The sequence below is a fragment of the Polypterus senegalus genome, chromosome 3 (genome assembly GCF_016835505.1).
Source record: "Polypterus senegalus isolate Bchr_013 chromosome 3, ASM1683550v1, whole genome shotgun sequence".
NCBI lineage: Eukaryota > Metazoa > Chordata > Cladistia > Polypteriformes > Polypteridae > Polypterus > Polypterus senegalus.
Window position 1 is genome coordinate 301,816,875 of NC_053156.1, and position 17,364 is coordinate 301,834,238.

At 43.3% G+C, this 17,364-nt stretch overlaps 1 long non-coding RNA gene across 1 annotated transcript; it reads left to right on the forward strand.

Moving 5' to 3' along the window:
• The first annotated feature begins 1,563 nt into the window (after positions 1-1,563).
• LOC120526941 lies at positions 1,564-16,992 on the forward strand. The gene is made up of 3 exons (XR_005633242.1): positions 1,564-1,586; positions 15,788-15,813; positions 16,913-16,992. It is a non-coding gene; the product is annotated as an uncharacterized LOC120526941 (long non-coding RNA).
• The last annotated feature ends 372 nt before the right edge of the window (positions 16,993-17,364 follow it).

The window sequence follows — 17,364 nt, forward strand, 5'->3', positions numbered from 1 at the left end:
GAAGTGCAAATAAACACTTTTACAAAAGGTGCAAGTATAAGACAACAGTTTCTGTGGTCCAGCGTTAAGAACTGCTGATGTGTAATCAAGAGGCTGCCGATTCGATTCTGGGTGTCTCACAAGCATAACATTTTGAGTAGTGAGCTGCTCTTATTGTTAATATTATACAATAAAAAGATGCATTTGATTTGCATCTGTAACAGCTGGTGAAAATTTATAGTACTTGTAAAAGTTAGCATTTTTTTCACTTTTATTCTCTCAGTCACGATCACGATATAAAAGATATAACGCTGTTAGTTTTTATTTAAAACTGGGAATAACTGTAGATGTGAGTGGTGTTTTGAGACAATGGAACTGTAAACTGTCTGATCTGAGGAATAAAAGCTAACACACAAATACTGGTGTATCATGCCTTCTTCGTATTTCACTGTCACTTTTTTTTCTTCAGTTTTATTGAGTGTTCCAGCTCACGCTAAATTAGTATGCATTAGTATGGTCGTTGATGTCAAAGCCGCACTGTCAAAAAACAGAGACATAGGTATATATTATATTTGGAATAATTCATTTTATGACCTATATAGTAAATTTCAGAAAACATTGTGGCACTGATGCAACATTGTTCATATTAATCATATTCCTTTGCATACCTTCTTGCACTTGTAATCAGTGACCACGTTTTTTTTTTTCCGATCTTGCCCAGTCTCTCCATTTTGATGCATGGTGGTGTTTCTTTTGTGCTCCAGGACATGCGGAGGAAAGAATAGTACAGAGAGTTCTGCGCTATGTAATCATCAGATTCAAATGTTAACAGTTCCCACACACTCAAGGACCATCCTTCCTACATTTACAAAATGTGTGCCTGTTGCAATGTACACACTTCTCTCTATGCTGTGGATCCTATTACATTGACGGAGCACCTGGCACTGAATGAGTTTGCTTTCCTGGTGGAAGCGGTGCTCTTGGAAGAGAAGTTTGTCGATGATGCATCCTCTTTTTCTTTTTCCATCACCTTTTCTTGTAAGTAGCGATGACGAAGTCCCTCTGCAAGATGTGGAAAGAGCACTTTTCTTTTCCCAGTGGCCCCTGTGCATGCCTTGTACAGTACATGTGCGCTGATCGCTGCCAGGTCAAGCACTTTGTAGCATGCAGCAACATCCACATGCTCCTGCTTGCACTGAATAAGTTCACACCTTCTGGTCCATGATGAGATTGCATCATCTTTCTGCATTGGTGGGGGGGGATGGTATAGCAAGCTGCTTGCTGCTTGTGCTTATCGAGACTTTTACAAGACAAAAGACTCTGACGGAGAGGTGAGAAGGGATTTAAGTGGGCCGGATTTCCTAGTTTTTTTGAAGGCTTTGGTAATTCATGCCCTGACTCTCGATCTGGACCAGCTGCTGTCTTACAGTTGTGAATATCTGTCAGTCATATGGACAACAGTCAGACACTACTTCTAATTTAATTATTTTTAAAATGATTTGATTGCCATGCAAAGTTATCATTATATTTATGTCCAAAGTCTCAAACACCCTAACAGTTACACATTTCTCTCTTTCAGATACTTTATGATGGTCCACGGAGATGGGGTAAGTGTGTCTTATATTACACTCACCTGAGCTGTTAGGACATTTAAAAAAGCAGTTTTGAGACAGTTCATTATTTGGTGTGGTTTATTGTTTAATAAGTTCACATAGCACATCATTTGTAAATTATGGGGATCCATTGACAAAGTAAATGTGTAAATCTGTTGAATTATATCATTGGCCTAATAAATACATGAAATCAGTAAAGTACTCGCATGCATAAATTAAGAGTGTCTTGCAGTCTTTTCCACTCTGAGCTACACCCTAGTGCCCATATAGGAAAAAAAAAAATCACCCGATATAAGTGTGCATCCAACCACTGTTGTCAATATGTGCATGGCATAGGAAAAATAAGATTTTTGCTGCCAGCAAACAATTTTGAATAGTACGGCCACAATGGTTTGATGATAGATGCATACTCAAATCAGATGATTGGATACTGATAGAGTAATTTGATGCATAACATCATTTCTTACAAGACAAGGAAAAATGTAACTGTTGAAACTGAATTGGACAGACAAAATATACAGCCTGAAGTTACAGTGAGGCTGAGAGTGTGGGTGGAAAATGTCAAATTCCACCGATGACAGCCTCAAGTCTGTTTACCTGCATGTGAGTTGCCTAGAGTTGTCTAGGTTAAGTAATATAGCGTTATTTGGAATAAAGCATTTCATGTGTTTTCCGTGTCTACAACAATCTATGTAAACAAACACATTGTTAAAATCAAAAACATTTTTCATGTTTTAGTAATAATTGACAAAATGTAGACATGAAGTGTATAATGTGTGAAACCTGAAGCCCAAATATCAAATAAACACTTTCACAAAAGTACAAGTATAACAAAACAAGTATGCATTTATTCAAGAATATAACTGCAGAAAAATAACTCATGTTAGAGTGCGACATTGACACAACCTTAATATGAATGCTTTGGTGGTACAGCGGTAAGAACTGTTGACTGGTAATCAAGATGTGGATGGTTTGATCCCGGATGCCTCCATTTTCAGAAATGAGCTACTCTTATTCTTATTATTATACAGTAGAGTAAAAACATACATTTTATTTGAGTCTGTAACAGCCGGTGAAATTTATGGTACTTGTAAAGGTCAGCGTTTTTTTTTTTTTCATGCTCCCCCTGATCTGACACTGCTGTTTTCAAATAAAGATGTGTTATAACAGAGGTGAACTTAGATGAGGACGAGGGTTTTACATCAGAGGAATAGGACAGAAGCCCTACCCACAAGAAACGTCCACTCACATATAAGAACAATGCAGCTGCACCAGATGTAAAGGCGAAAGATGGCACCGTTTGGATGTAGCAACAGGTCGGTCAGTCTGCCCCACACCTGTCCTTCAAAGAAAAAGCAGGGCTTAAAGAGCTCACCAACGTATCATGCAGTTATATTTGTGATTATGGTTTGTAATAATTTTTACATAAGAAACATTTATATGTGAGTGGATGTTTCTTGCGGGGAGAGCTTCTGTTCACTTTGTCCGATGTAGAGCAGCTCACTACTCAAAAAATTTTTTTTGTGAGACGGGAAGGCTTTAGATATGTGTTCAACATTTCTGTCATGCTACACTTACTCTACGTCTTTGTAGACACGGAACACACATGACACATTGACGTTTCTTCAGCGATGGGAGGAGCGGGAATGTGATAGCAGGGTGCTTGGGCTTATCGACACATTTTCAACACAAAAGACGCTGACGGTGCAAACGGATTTAAGGTGGTCCGGGTTTACGTGTTTTTTCGTAGGCCTTGGTAATTCTAGTGTTAATTTGTGAGTGTATTGGTAAAGGCAGAACCAAATCAAACTTAATTAAGTATTGGTTGGAAATAACTTCATTTAATGGAGTAATATTTAAATATGAATTTCAACTTTGTAAGGTATAATTAAATCTAATGTGTAGTTATGATTATGAGTTGGACCTTTGAAAATTTAAATCCTTCTGAATTTAACAAATAAACATTTGCTAAAAGTGTCAGTTTCCACATCAACGTGTACATTAAAATCCCCTATCAATACTACATGATCATAATTCATAGCCAAATGAGATAAAAGGTTACTAAATTCAGTCACGAACAATGAATATGGAGCTGGTAGTCTGTAGATAAGCGCTATAATTGTGTTGGAATCTGTTTTAATATTTAAAATGAATGCCTCAAAGGATGTGAAGTCGCCTACATTTTTAGAAGTGATTTGAATCTCGTTACAATGAATTATCGTCGACCAGAATATCTAGACTTATGAAGGAATGTGTATGCATGATGCCTCAGCTAGGGGAACAGTGTCAGATTTACTAAGCCAGGTTTCAGTGAGAAGACACAGATCAGATTTAGCACTTAATAAGATATCATTTACCAAAACAGCTTTACTTCCAAGAGAGAGAGAATGTTCAATAAGCAGCATATACAATTGCATACTTCTTTCTGAAAAGGTGATATATATGTTTTTTTAATTTGAATTCAATTTCTATTACATGTGCTCCTGGTGGAGGGTCTCGTTTTATCTCTTGGTCTAATTATACACCTCATTTGTTTGTTATCAAGTAATTTAATGTCTGCATCAAGACTATATTTTCTGGGTGCCCCATAAGAGGGATTATTGGTAACAGCTTCAGGGAAGTAACAGGTGGATAAACAGCAGTCTGTGATTTAAGATCACATGACTGCAGCCTGGATGGTGCTCTAATCAGTCAGCTAGGCAGTTTTGCTGCCATATTTTGGGATAATACATAAGATCCCTTCCAGTTAGGATGAAGACCATCTCTTTTGATCTTTCCCAAAAATAATCCCAATTGTTCACAAAGGCTATGCTTTTATTTGCACACCAGGTTTCTAGTCAGCAGTGAAGGGAACACAATCTGCTATAAATCACATTCCCTCTATATAATCTTGTTAAGGGGCCAGATACAACTAAATTCCAAAATTTTCTTTTAGCTTTGGTGCATAGAGAGATGAAGTTCCTCTTTAATACCTCAGATTGCTGTAAATAAATATCATTAGTGCTGAAATGCAGCAATAAGGTAGATACTTCATCGTCAGCGACACAGTCCAATGTGGCCTCTATGTCAAAAACATTAACATTTAACATAGTTTGGAATTTTAACATTCTACACTATATAATCACCAATTATGAGCACTTTCTTATTCTCAGTGTCCACAGGCACGCTGCATAGTGCTGAGAATCTGTTCTGGGTCCAAATTGGTGACTTGGGTGCCGAGGCACTAAATTTTGTCTTCTTAGACCTCCGTCTTACTGTTACCCACTCGCCCTGTGGCTGAATTGGTGCTGCTGATTTTGAAAAGAGAGCTAAGCCAAAGGCAAATCTCTCAATTCACTGTTCAATGTTCCTCCCTGTCTTCACCTATGGTCATGAACTTTGGGAAGCCTTCGTAAGCAGTAGATCATTGGGCTCAGCATTAAAGATACATTCTGGAGGAGCTCAAAGTAGAGCCGTTGCTCTGAGTATCTGATTATGATGCATCCTGGACACCTCCCTAGGAAGGTGTTTCTGAGATGTCCAACCAGGGCCTCAGGGAAAACCTAGGACATGCCGGGAATGCCTCAGTATCCTCCCAGAGGAAGTGCAAGAAATTGCGTGGTAAAGGGACATCTAGGCATCTTTGCATAGACTGCTATCACTGTAACTTGGACCTGGATAAGTGGCAGAAAATGGAGGGATGGACAAAGTTTAAAGCATCCCTTTTGTAAAAAGGCTGATTGTGCATTCTTTTTCAGAGATGTCTCACACTTTCCATAACTTTGCAATTTGACATCTATTAAATCTGCAGGCAAAGCTAGTTTGATGTTGATGATACAACAGCTGTTACTGGTAGCCTTCTTGTTTACCCCAGAAAAACAAGCCAAAAATGTACATTTTTTATCAAGACAAAATATTTAACAGAAACAAGTAAATACCAAAACATCAAAATAAATACAGTAGGAAAGGTGTGTCAAGTTACCCCTGCTGTACTCATGCAGATTCAGTCTCTAATGCACAGCCCCATGTCACAATCAGGACAGTAGAAGTGTGTTCCTTTATGCACTTTTCTTAATTTTTTTTTCTCTTGTTTGCTCACAAGATGGTAGAATGTCAGTGCCGGTTCTGCATGATTGATGCTCCCCTTGTGTAGGCTAACACACTGCAAAGCTTAGTGACCCGAACAATGACAGTTGTTAAATTGTGAACAGTGCTTAGGGGACTAGCATCTTTCTTGTCTTCTACTTGGCTACTTGGAAGTCATTTTGCCTTCTTGCCAGGAAGTTACCTGAACCGTGTTGATGCTTCACGTGACCAAATTCATCAAGCATATCATGACTGTTCGGTCTTACAGTGACCCGTGTGCATCAGTTTCACCATCTGATCACCAATTCACACTGTAATCGCAATCATGTGATTTAACTTATGACTTATTTTTATGCTTGTTCTTAAAGTGGCTTTACAACTTTTCATTTTTACGCCATTGTGTGTTTTTGTTCAAGGCTGCACCCCTCTTATGAATACTGAGGAGTTATGATAGTGTGGGAGAACATTTAGAAAATCCATGAACTTTTTGCAGTATGATGTTATTTTTTCCACAAGATGGCAGTAGAATATCGTCCCAAGAATTATTTGGAGTTAATGGTATTGACAAAGAGTTTCAAGCCTGGGAGACGCTCGGGATTAACAGCAAGGCTAATTTCACTTCTTCAAGAAGATGCTTAAAGATGATTGGCAATTTTACATCCATCCATCCATCCATCCATCCTCTTCCGCTTATCCGAGGTCGGGTCGCGGGGCAGCAGCTTAAGCAGAGAGGCCCAGACTTCCCTCTCCCCGGCCACTTCTTCCAGCTCTTCCGGGAGAATCCCAAGGCGTTCCCAGGCCAGCCGGGAGACATAGTCCCTCCAGCGTGTCCTGGGTCTTCCCGGGCCTCCTCCCGGTTGGGCGTGCCGGAACACCTCACCAGGGAGGCGTCCAGGAGGCATCCTGATCAGATGCCCGAGCCACCTCATCTGACTCCTCTCGATGCGGAGGAGCAGCGGCTCTACTCTGAGCCCCTCCCGGATGACTGAGCTTCTCACCCTCTCTTTAAGGGAAAGCCCAGACACCCTGCGGAGGAAACTCATTTCAGCCGCTTGTATTCGCGATCTCGTTCTTTCGGTCACTACCCATAGCTCATGACCATAGGTGAGGGTAGGAGCGTAGATCGACTGGTAAATTGAGAGCTTTGCCTTACGGCTCAGCTCCTTTTTCACCACGACAGACCGATGCAGAGCCCGCATCACTGCGGACGCCGCACCGATCCGCCTGTCATCTCACGCCCATTCTTCCCTCACTCGTGAACAAGACCCCGAGATACTTGAACTCCTCCACTTGGGGCAGGATCTCTCCCCAACCCTGAGAGGGCACTCCACCCTTTTCCGGCTGAGGACCATGCTCTCGGATTTGGAGGTGCTGATTCTCATCCCAGCCGCTTCACACTCAGCTGCGAACCGATCCAGAGAGAGCTGAAGATCACGGCCTGATGAAGCAAACAGGACAACATCATCTGCAAAAAGCAGTGACCCAATCCTGAGTCCACCAAACCGACCCCTTCAACACCCTGGTTGCGCTTAGAAATTCTGTCCATAAAAGTTATGAACAGAATCGGTGACAAAGGGCAGCCCTGGCGGAGTCCAACTCTCACTGGAAACGGGCTCGACTTACTGCGGCAATGCGGACCAAGCTCTGACACGGTTGTACAGAGACCGAACAGCTCTTATCAGGGGTCCGTACCCCATACTCCCGAGCACCCCCACAGGATTCCCGAGGGACACGGTCGAATGCCTTTCCAAGTCCACAAAACACATGTAGACCGGTCGGGCAAACTCCCATGCACCCTCCAGGACTCTGCTAAGGGTGAAGAGCTGGTCCACTGTTCCGCGACCAGGACGAAACCACACTGTTCCTCCTGAATCCGAGGTTCGACTATCCGACGGACCCTCCTCTCCAGAACCCCGAATAGACTTTTCCAGGGAGGCTGAGGAGTGTGATCCCTCTATAGTTGGAACACACCCTCCGTCCCCTTTTAAAGAGGGGACCACCACCCCGGTCTGCCAATCCAGAGGCACTGTCCCGATGTCCATGCGATGTTGCAGAGACGTGTCAACCAAGACAGTCCTACAACATCCAGAGCCTTAAGGAACTCGGGTATCTCATCCACCCCGGGGCCCTGCCACCAAGGAGTTTTTTGACCACCTCGGTGACTTCAGTCCCAGAGATGGGAGAGCCCACCTCAGAGTCCCCAGGCTCTGCTTCCTCATTGGAAGGCATGTTAGTGGGATTGAGGAGGTCTTCGAAGTACTCCCCCCACCAACCCATAACGCCCGAGTCGAGGTCAGCAGCGCACCATCCCCACCATATACGGTGTTGACACTGCACTGCTTCCCTCCTGAGACGCCGGACGGTGGACCAGAATCTCCTCGAAGCCGTCCAAAGTCGCTCTCCATGGCCTCTCCAAACTCCTCCCATGCCCGAAGTTTTGCCTCAGCAACAACGAAGCCGCGTTCCGCTTGGCCTGCCGGTACCTATCAGCTGCCTCCAGAGACCCACAGGACAAAAAAGTCCTATAGGACTCCTTCTTCAGCTTGACGGCATCCCTCACCGCCGGTGTCCACCAACGGGTTCGGGGATTGCCGCCACGACAGGCACCGACCACCTTGCGGCCACAGCTCGGTCAGCCGCCTCAACAATAGAGGCACGGAACATGGCCCATTCGACTCAATGTCCCCACCTCCCTCGGGACGTGGTTGAAGTTCTGCCGAGGTGGGAGTTGAAGCTACTTCTGACAGGGGACTCTGCCAGCCGTTCCCAGCAGACCCTCACAACACGTTTGGGCCTACCAGGTCTGACCGGCATCTTCCCCACCATCGAAGCCAACTCACCACCAGGTGGTGATCAGTTGACAGCTCCGCCCCTCTCTTCACCCGAGTGTCCAAGACATATGGCGCAAGTCCACGACACGACCACAAAGTCGATCATCGACCTGAGGCCTAGGGTGTCCTGGTGCCAAGTGCACATATGAACACCCTTATGCTTGAACATGGTGTTGTTATGGACAATCCATGACGAGCACAGAAGTCCAATAACAAAACACCCTCGGGTTCAGATCGGGGCCATTCCTCCCAATCACGCCCTTCCAGGTCTCACTGTCATTGCCCACGTGAGCATTGAAGTCTCCCAGCAAAACGAGGGAATCCCCAGAAGGTATGCCCTCTAGCAACCCTCCAGAGACTCCAAAAGGGTGGATACTCCAAACTGCTGTTGGCGCATACGCACAAACAACAGTCAGGACCCTTCCCCCCACCCGAAGGCGGAGGGAGGCCACCCTCTCGTCCACCGGGGTAAACCCCAATGCACAGGCTCCAAGTCGGGGCAATAAGTATGCCCACACCTGCTCGGCCTCTCACCGGGGCAACTCCAGAGTGGTAGAGAGTCCAGCCCCTCTCAAGAAGATTGGTTCCAGAGTCCAAGCTGTGCGTCGAGGTGAGTCCGACTATATCTAGCCGAACCTCTCACCTCGCGCACTAGCTCAGGCTCCTTCCCCTTAAGAGAGGTGACATTCCACGTCCCAAGAGCCAGTTTCTGTAGCCGAGGATCAGACCGCCAAGGTCCCCGCCTTCGGCCACCACCCAACTCACACTGCACCCGACCTCCTTGGCCCCTCCCATAGGTGGTGAGCCCATGGGGAGGAGGACCCACGTTACCTCTTCGGGCTGTGCCCAGCCGAGCCCCATGGGTGCAGGCCCGCCACCAGGCGCCGCCATCGAGCCCCACCTCCAGGCCTGGCTCCAGCAGGGGGACCCGGTGACCAGCGTCCGGCAAGGGAAAACGTTGTCCAAAGTTTTTGCTCTTCATTGGAGGTTTGTTGAACCGCTCTTTGTCTCATCCCTCACCTAGGACCAGTTTGCCTTGGGTGGCCCTACCAGGGGCATAAAGCCTCGGACAACATAGCTCCTAGGATCATTGGGACACGCAAACCCCTCCACCACGATAAGGTGACGGTTCAAGGAGGAGGGCAATTTTACAATTTAGTTTTTTTTAAATTTCTTATTCTTAGAGACTTTCTCTCCCTTTGTTGGTGTCATAAAGAAAACAGGTTTTCGATTTAAAAGAAGTTCTGTACACCTGTGGTGAAATGTAATTAGTTGCATTTGACAAATATGACAGCTATGGTGCACCATACACATAATGTGATTGAACACTTTGAATGTGGTGTATGAGCTAAGTCGTTTCTCATTGAGCCAGTCAAAGTGTGGCATTCTAGAGCAGTCGTATCTCAGTGTACAATCACTATAGACGCAGCCAGCTTGCTGATGAACTTTGTTGCCTTGTCTCAGTTATCAACTGTAGTGCTGCCATCTAGCGGACAGACATAGAGATTTTAAGTCTGTGTTCGGCCCATCACATGGCTTTAATTTCAGTGATTTGCAAGCACTCTGTGTTTCTGACCATATGCCTGTTATGTTAAGCGCTAACATCCTGGGTTTTGCTGGGAAGTGTTATTCTTCACCCTGCTACTCAAAAATTTGACTGTAACCCGATTTTCTAGTGCTTTTACTGCTATAACCACTGCAGTAAATCCATTTAAAAATCTGACTCCAGACGAGTTAGTGAACACTTTAAATTTGTCCTGTGAAACCATCCTGAATTCTGTGGCCACCCCAGAAAACCGGAAAAAGAACAGAAGAGAAAGTAGAGATTAGTACGGATTTTGGAGAAACCATTAATAATAATGATAATTAATTGAATATACGGAGCATCAGAATTTAACTAAGATGAACCTATGAGAAAGCCATGTTAAAGTAATGTGTTTTCAGCAGTATTTTAAAGTGCTCCACTATATTAGCCTGGCAAATTCCTATTGGAAAGCTGTTCCAGATTTTAGGTGCATAACAGCAGAAGGCCGCCTCACCACTTCTTTTAAATTTAGCTCTTGGAATTCTAAGTAGACACTCATTTGAAGATCTAAGGTTACGATTTGGAGTGTAAGGTGTAAGACATTCCGAAATACAGTCATATGAAAAAGTTTGGGAACCCCTCTCAGCCTGCATGATAATTTACTCTCCTTTAAACAAAAAAAGATAACAGTGGTATGTCTTTTATTTTCTGGGAACATCTGAGTACTGCGGTGTTTTCTGAGCAAAGATTTTTAGTGAAGCAGTATTTAGCTGTATGAAATGAAATCAAATGTGAAAAACTGGCTGTGGAAAAATGTGGGTCCCCTTGTCATTTTGCTGATTTGAATGCCTGTCACTGCTCAATCCTGATTACTTGCAACACCAAATTGGTTGGATTAGCTCGTTAAGCCTTGAACTTCATAGACAGGTGTGCATATGCACCGGATTGTGAGAATGGTTACAGACAACCCACAGGTCACCTCCAAAGACCTGCAAGAACATCCCACTGCAGATGGTGTATCTGTACATCGTTCTACAATTCAGCGCAAATTGCAAAAAGAATATCTGTATGGCAGGGTGATGAGAAAGAAGCCCTTTCTTCACTCACGCCACAATCAGAGTCGCTTGTTGTATGCAAATGCTCATTTAGACAAGCCAGATTCATTTTGGAACAAAGTGCTTTGGACTGATGAGACAAAAATCGAATTATTTGGTCAAAACAAAAATCGCTTTGCATGTCAGAAGAAGAACACAGCATTCCAAGAAAAACACCTGCTACCTACTGTCACATTTGGTGGAGGTTCCATCATGCTGTGGGGCTGTGTGGCTAATTCATGGACTGGGGCCCTTGTTAAAGTCAGGGTCAGATGAATTCAACCCAATATCAACAAATTCTTCAGGATAATGTTCAAGCATCAGTCAAAAAGTTGAAGTTATGCAGGGGTTGGATATTCTAACAAAACACAGTTCAAAATCTACAAAGGCATTCATGTAGAGGGAAAAGTACGATGTTCTGGAATGGCCGTCACAGTCCTCTGACTTGAATATCATCGAAAATCTATGGGATAATTTGAAGCAGGCTGTCCATGCTTGGCAGCTATCAAATTGAACTGAAGTGGAGAGATTTTGTATGATAGGATGGCCAGAAATACCTCCATCCAGAATCTGACACTCATCAAAGGCTATAGGAGGACCACATCTGGAGGCTCAAAGGAGGAAAAGCAGGCTCAACTAAGTATTGATGTCATATCTCTGTTGCAGTGCCCAAATTTATGCACCTGTCTAATTTTGTTATGATGCATATTGTATATTTTCTGTTAATCCAATAAACTTAATGTCACTGATGAAAAACTACTGTTTCCATAAGGCAGGTCATATATTAAAAGGAAGTTGCTACTTTGAAAGATCAGCCACTGAGAAGCAAAAATCCAAAGAATTAAGAGGGGTTCCCAGACTTTTTCATAGGACTGTATAAGATGGAGCGAGATTATTTAAGGCTTTGTAAACTATAAGCAGTATTTTAAAGTCAGTTCTAAATGACAAAGGTAACCAGTGCGGTGACATCAAAACTGGGGTGATGTGCTCGGATTTTCATTTCCGAGTTATGATTCTAGCAGCTGCATTCTGCACCAGAGTGCTTAGACGAGCCTGCAGAAGGGCAGAAAGAAAGTGGAGCAAAGATAAGATACAGATCTTTTATGAGATTCTAAAACATTCCTTAACTGTTTTCCAAGAGGACAACGAGTCATCTAGAGCAAGATATTATTCAGACTTGGTAGCAAAACACAAGCACCAAGCAAAAGTCCTTAACAACACATTAAGCACTTTAAAAAGTCATTGACAATGGAAATATATCCTCACTGAGTTGTGATATTTTCTTGAATTTCTTTGTTAATAAGATATCTGCTATCCATGCTCATGTATGTCCCAGGGGTGCCTAGTAGTAGCTACTCCAGAATGCACCCCTATCTTAAAAAACAATTTCTTTTTCTCACTTACAAAAAGTTGTCTCAGATTTGAAACCTTCCACATATCCATTAGACCCTACTCTTCCTTGGGTCCTGAAAGAAGTGTCTGACAGCGTAGGTCCTTCTATTCAGTCAGTTATAAATATTTCCCTTACTTCCAGACAAGTACCAGCATTTTTTAAACATGCAGATTTGCAGCCTATCTGAAAAAAGGCCGGTCTTATCTCCACTGATCCGAGTAACTATAGGCCAGTTTCGAAACTTCTGTTTCTTTCTAAGATACTGGAAAAAGTTGTCTTTCAGCAACTTCATTCTTTTTAAAATGAAAATAATATTTTTGATATTTTACAATCTGGATTCCAGGCGAAGCATAGTGCTGAGTCAGCACTTATCATAGTCACAAATGTCCTCTTGCTGTCAGTAGATTCTAAAGACTGGGCAGTATTAATATTGTTAGATCTCAGTGCTGCTTCTGACACAGTAGATCACCACAATCTTCTAGAGTGTCTGGAAAATTTCAGGCTTCGCTCTCAAATGGTTTACTTCTTTTTTGGAAAAGAAAACTTTTTCAGTTTCTTTTAACGGATCATCATTTGACCCTGCCCCTCTCAAGTATGGATCAGCACTTAGTTGTATTCCATCCATCCACTATCTAACCCACTATATCCTAACTACAGGGTTACTGGGGGTCTGCTGGAGCCAAACCCAGCCAACACAGGGCGCAAGTCAGGAAACAAACCCCGGGCTGGGTGCCCAGTTATATTTTATTTTCATTGTACACATTACCACCAAGTCACATTATAAAAAAGCAAGGAGAGTCCTATCACTGTTAAGATGATGATACACAGTTGTACCTCACTTCGAGAGCTGGCAGCCCAGATTCCCTGAAATGCCTGTTCAACTGCCTAAACGTCATGGATGGCTATTAATTTTTTTAAAATAAATGAGACGAAGACGGAAATCTTAATATTTGAACCTCTGAAACCTGTGATCTAGGGCCACTCTAAGGTTATGTCGAACCCTACTCGAAAAATCTTGCCATTTTTTATTTGATTCCGATTTTAAATTTGATAAGCAGGTAAATGCTGTTTGATAAGGCCCTATTTTTATCATCTGAGGGACTTAAACAAAGTAAGGCACATGTTTTCTTTTGGAGATTATGTGACATTGAACCATGCTTTTTTTTCCTCTTGTCTGGATTATTGTAATGGGCTGTATTTTGGGGTTAGTCAGACTAATGTGTCTCGTCTTCAGTGTGTGTAAATTGCAGCTGTACATATGCTAACAAAAACAAATAAATTGTGCTATATGAAACCATTTTTAGCATCTTTAGGTTGGTTACCTGTGAAATGTTTGAAGTGTGGGATGGGATGAAGATCATCACTGGCTGTAGCTCGAAGCGGGGTGCCACAATCAAGAGAGATGTGGAGAGAGCAAACCAAATGAACAACTTCTTTAATAGGTTTGACCACCCTAACCCACTCTCAGCCTGGAGTACTGCACCCTCCGCCCATCCTTCTATGCCAGCATAGGAGAGACATCTCCACCCACAATTATAGCAGCCCAGGTGAGTAGAGAGCTGAGGAGACTTCATGCCAGCAAAGCAGCGGGTCCAAATGGAGTATCTCCACTACTACTGAAGGATTGTGTGTTGGAGCTGGGGAGTCCTCTACAGTGCATCTTCAACCTGAGCCTGGAACAGGGGAGAGTCCCGAGGCTTTGGAAAACATTTTGCATCACCCCAGTCCCAAAGGTATCACGTCCTAGTGAGCTGAATCACTTCCAGCCTGTCACCCTGACGTCACATGTGATAAAGACCATGGAGCGGCTGCTGCTTCACCACCTGAGGCCACAGGTCTGCCACGCTCTCGACCCTCTGCAGTTCACATACCAGGAGAAGGTGGGAGAAGGAGAAGGAGGACGGCATCATATATACTATGCTACACCGATCCCTCTCCCACTTGGACAGAGGCAGTGGTGCTGTAAGAATTATGTTTCTGGACTTCTCTAGCACCTTCAACACCATCCAACCTCTGCTCCTTAGGGTCAAGCTGACAGAGATGGGAGTAGACTCACACCTGGTGGAATGGATCGTGGACTATCTTACAGGCAGACCTCAGTATGGGAACTGCAGGTCTGACATGTGGTCAGCAACACAGGAGCGCCGCAGTGGCTTGTACTTTCTCCGGTCCTGTTCAGCCAACATACATCGGACTTCCAAGTCAACTTGGAGTACTGCCACATACAAAAGTTCACTGATGACTCTGCTATCGTGGGCTGCATTAGGAGTAGGCAGGAGGAGGAGTATAGGAAACTAATCAAGGACTTTGTTAAATGGTGCAACTCAAACCACGTACAACTGAACACCAGCAAAACCAAGGAGCTGGTGGTGGATTTTAGGAGGCCCAGGCCCCTCATGGACCCTGTGATCATCAGAGGTGACTGTGCAGAGGGTGCAGACCTATAAATACCTGGGAGTGCAGCTGGATGATAAACTGGACTGGACTGCCAATACTGATGATCTGTGTAAGAGAGGACAGAGCTGACTATACTTCATTAGAAGACTGGCGTCCTTCAACATCTGCAATAAGATGCTGCAGATGTTCTGTCAGACGTTTGTGGCGAGCGCCCTCTTCTTCGTGGTGGTATGCTGGGGAGGCAGCATAAAGAAAAGGGATGCCTCACGCCTGGACAAACTGGTGAAGAAGGCAGGCTCTATTATAGGCATGGAGCTGAACAGTTTGACATCCGTGGCAGAGCGACGGGCGCTGAGCAGACTCCTGTCAATCATGGAGAATCCACTAAACAGGATCATCTCCAGACAGAGGAACAGTTTCAGCTACAGCCTGCTGTCGCCGTCCTGCTCCACTGACAGACTGAGGAGACCCCACACTATGCGACTCTTCAATTCCATTAAAAACGTTAACATTATACAAAGTTATTGTCTGTTTGTTATACCTGCATTGTTATCACTCTTTAATGTAATATTGTTCTTTATCAGTATGCTGCTGCTGGAGTATGGGAATTTCCCCCAGGGAGTAATAAAGTATCTATCTATCTATCTATCTATCTATCTATCTATCTATCTATCTATCTATCTATCTATCTATCTATCTATCTATCTATCTATCTATCTATCTATCTATCTATTATCCTCAACTCCTTAGTAGTTTCTGGCCACATCACTTTGGTGTATCCTAGAAGTGTAGTCTTCTTTTAGTCAGATATCTTTAACTTATTATTCAGAATGTATGAAAACGCTTTTTCAGACTGTAATTTTAAAGTTTTCTTCTTCTTACTTTTACAGGCCCAATACCTACAGTTGTCATAAAGGTAATGTGGGTGATACGACCAGTCGCGGTCATGACCCTCGCTCATCTTTCACTCCTTTTCAATGAACCTCTTTTCAAATGCCACTATTAATATTTTTTTCTGACTGTCATTTCAGCTTTCTTGGAATGTTTTTTCTTTGTCTATGCTGGTCTGTGCTCTTCAATTCATACTCTCCATTCCTCCTTTCTGCACCATATGATTTAGGCGTCGTAACAGACTCGACTCTATCAACTGCCAGACAGTGTTTAGAAGGCTAACAGAATGTCAGGTTATATGGCGCCTTGATGTGTGGAGTACAAATCACAGGAGGTTCTGCTCATGCTTTATAACACACAGGTGAGGCCTCATCTGGAGTCCATTATGCAGTTTTGGTCTCCATAAAGACATGACAGTCCTAGAGAAGTCCAGAGAAGAGCAACTAGGCTCATTCCAGGTCTACAGGGTATGAGTTATGAGGAAAAATGAAAAGAGCTGAGCCTTCACAGTTTAAACTTTAAAACAATTTTAAGAGGAGACATGATTGAAGTGTCTGAATTTATGGCGGGAAGTAGTCTAGTGGATCGAGACAATGACTTCAAAATGAGTTCATTAAGAACACGTAGACACAGTTGGACACTTGTTAAGGGGAAATTTCACACATTGGGAAGGTTTTCTTCACATAGAGAACACTTGGAATAAGTGAACAAGTAGTGAAGCAGACAGGAAGACTTTAGGGACCCTCAGAACTTGACTTGATGTTATTTTATAAGAATTTAGCAGACAGGACTGGCCTGCTTTTTGGGCTGAATTGCCTGATCTCGTCCAGATTGTTCTAATGTTCTTTTTTGTTCTGCATGGTCTTCCATATTGTGTAGCTCAAGTTTTTACTCCAAAATTACAAACGATTCCAGTCAATAACATTCAAAATGGAAGAACTGTTTTCTGCTGATTATAGAGGGCTTTATGTTTGCTAAAATCTCTCAGCTGGACTCCTTACTGTCATCGCTTTGGCTAACTGTGCTCAATTTTCATTCGATGTCTAGAAGCCACCTGAATGAATGTTTAGTTATTATGATTTCTGTAATCTGGTCATTCATTTTGCTGTCTTTTTCTTTTTCAGAACATGAGATTCTAAGCATCCATTGAAGATTGTAATCATTACAAACATTATGTAGTCAATTTCAATAAAGTAGTCCTGCATATCAATTACTTGTCTCTGGTGTCTCTGGTGTCATCAGTCCTGCTCTGTTATTTGACAAGGTCTTGTCAGCCCACAATAAAGACTCCCCCTGATCCTTTTGATTTGTAAGCCATTTTTTTAGTGTTTTGCAGTGTTTCTGAAGTCTGCATGTTTATTGCACTGCGGTGGGCTGGCGCCCTGCCCGAGGTTTGTTTCCTGCCTTGCGCCCTGTGTTGGCTGTGATTGGCTCTGGCAGACCCCCGTGACCCTGTAGTTAGGATATAGCGAGTTGGATAATAGATGGATGGATGTTTATTGCATGAAATTCCAATTTGTTATGTATCATTTTTTTCATCAAAAGTTTTACTTTTCAAAAATAGTAAGGCAAACCT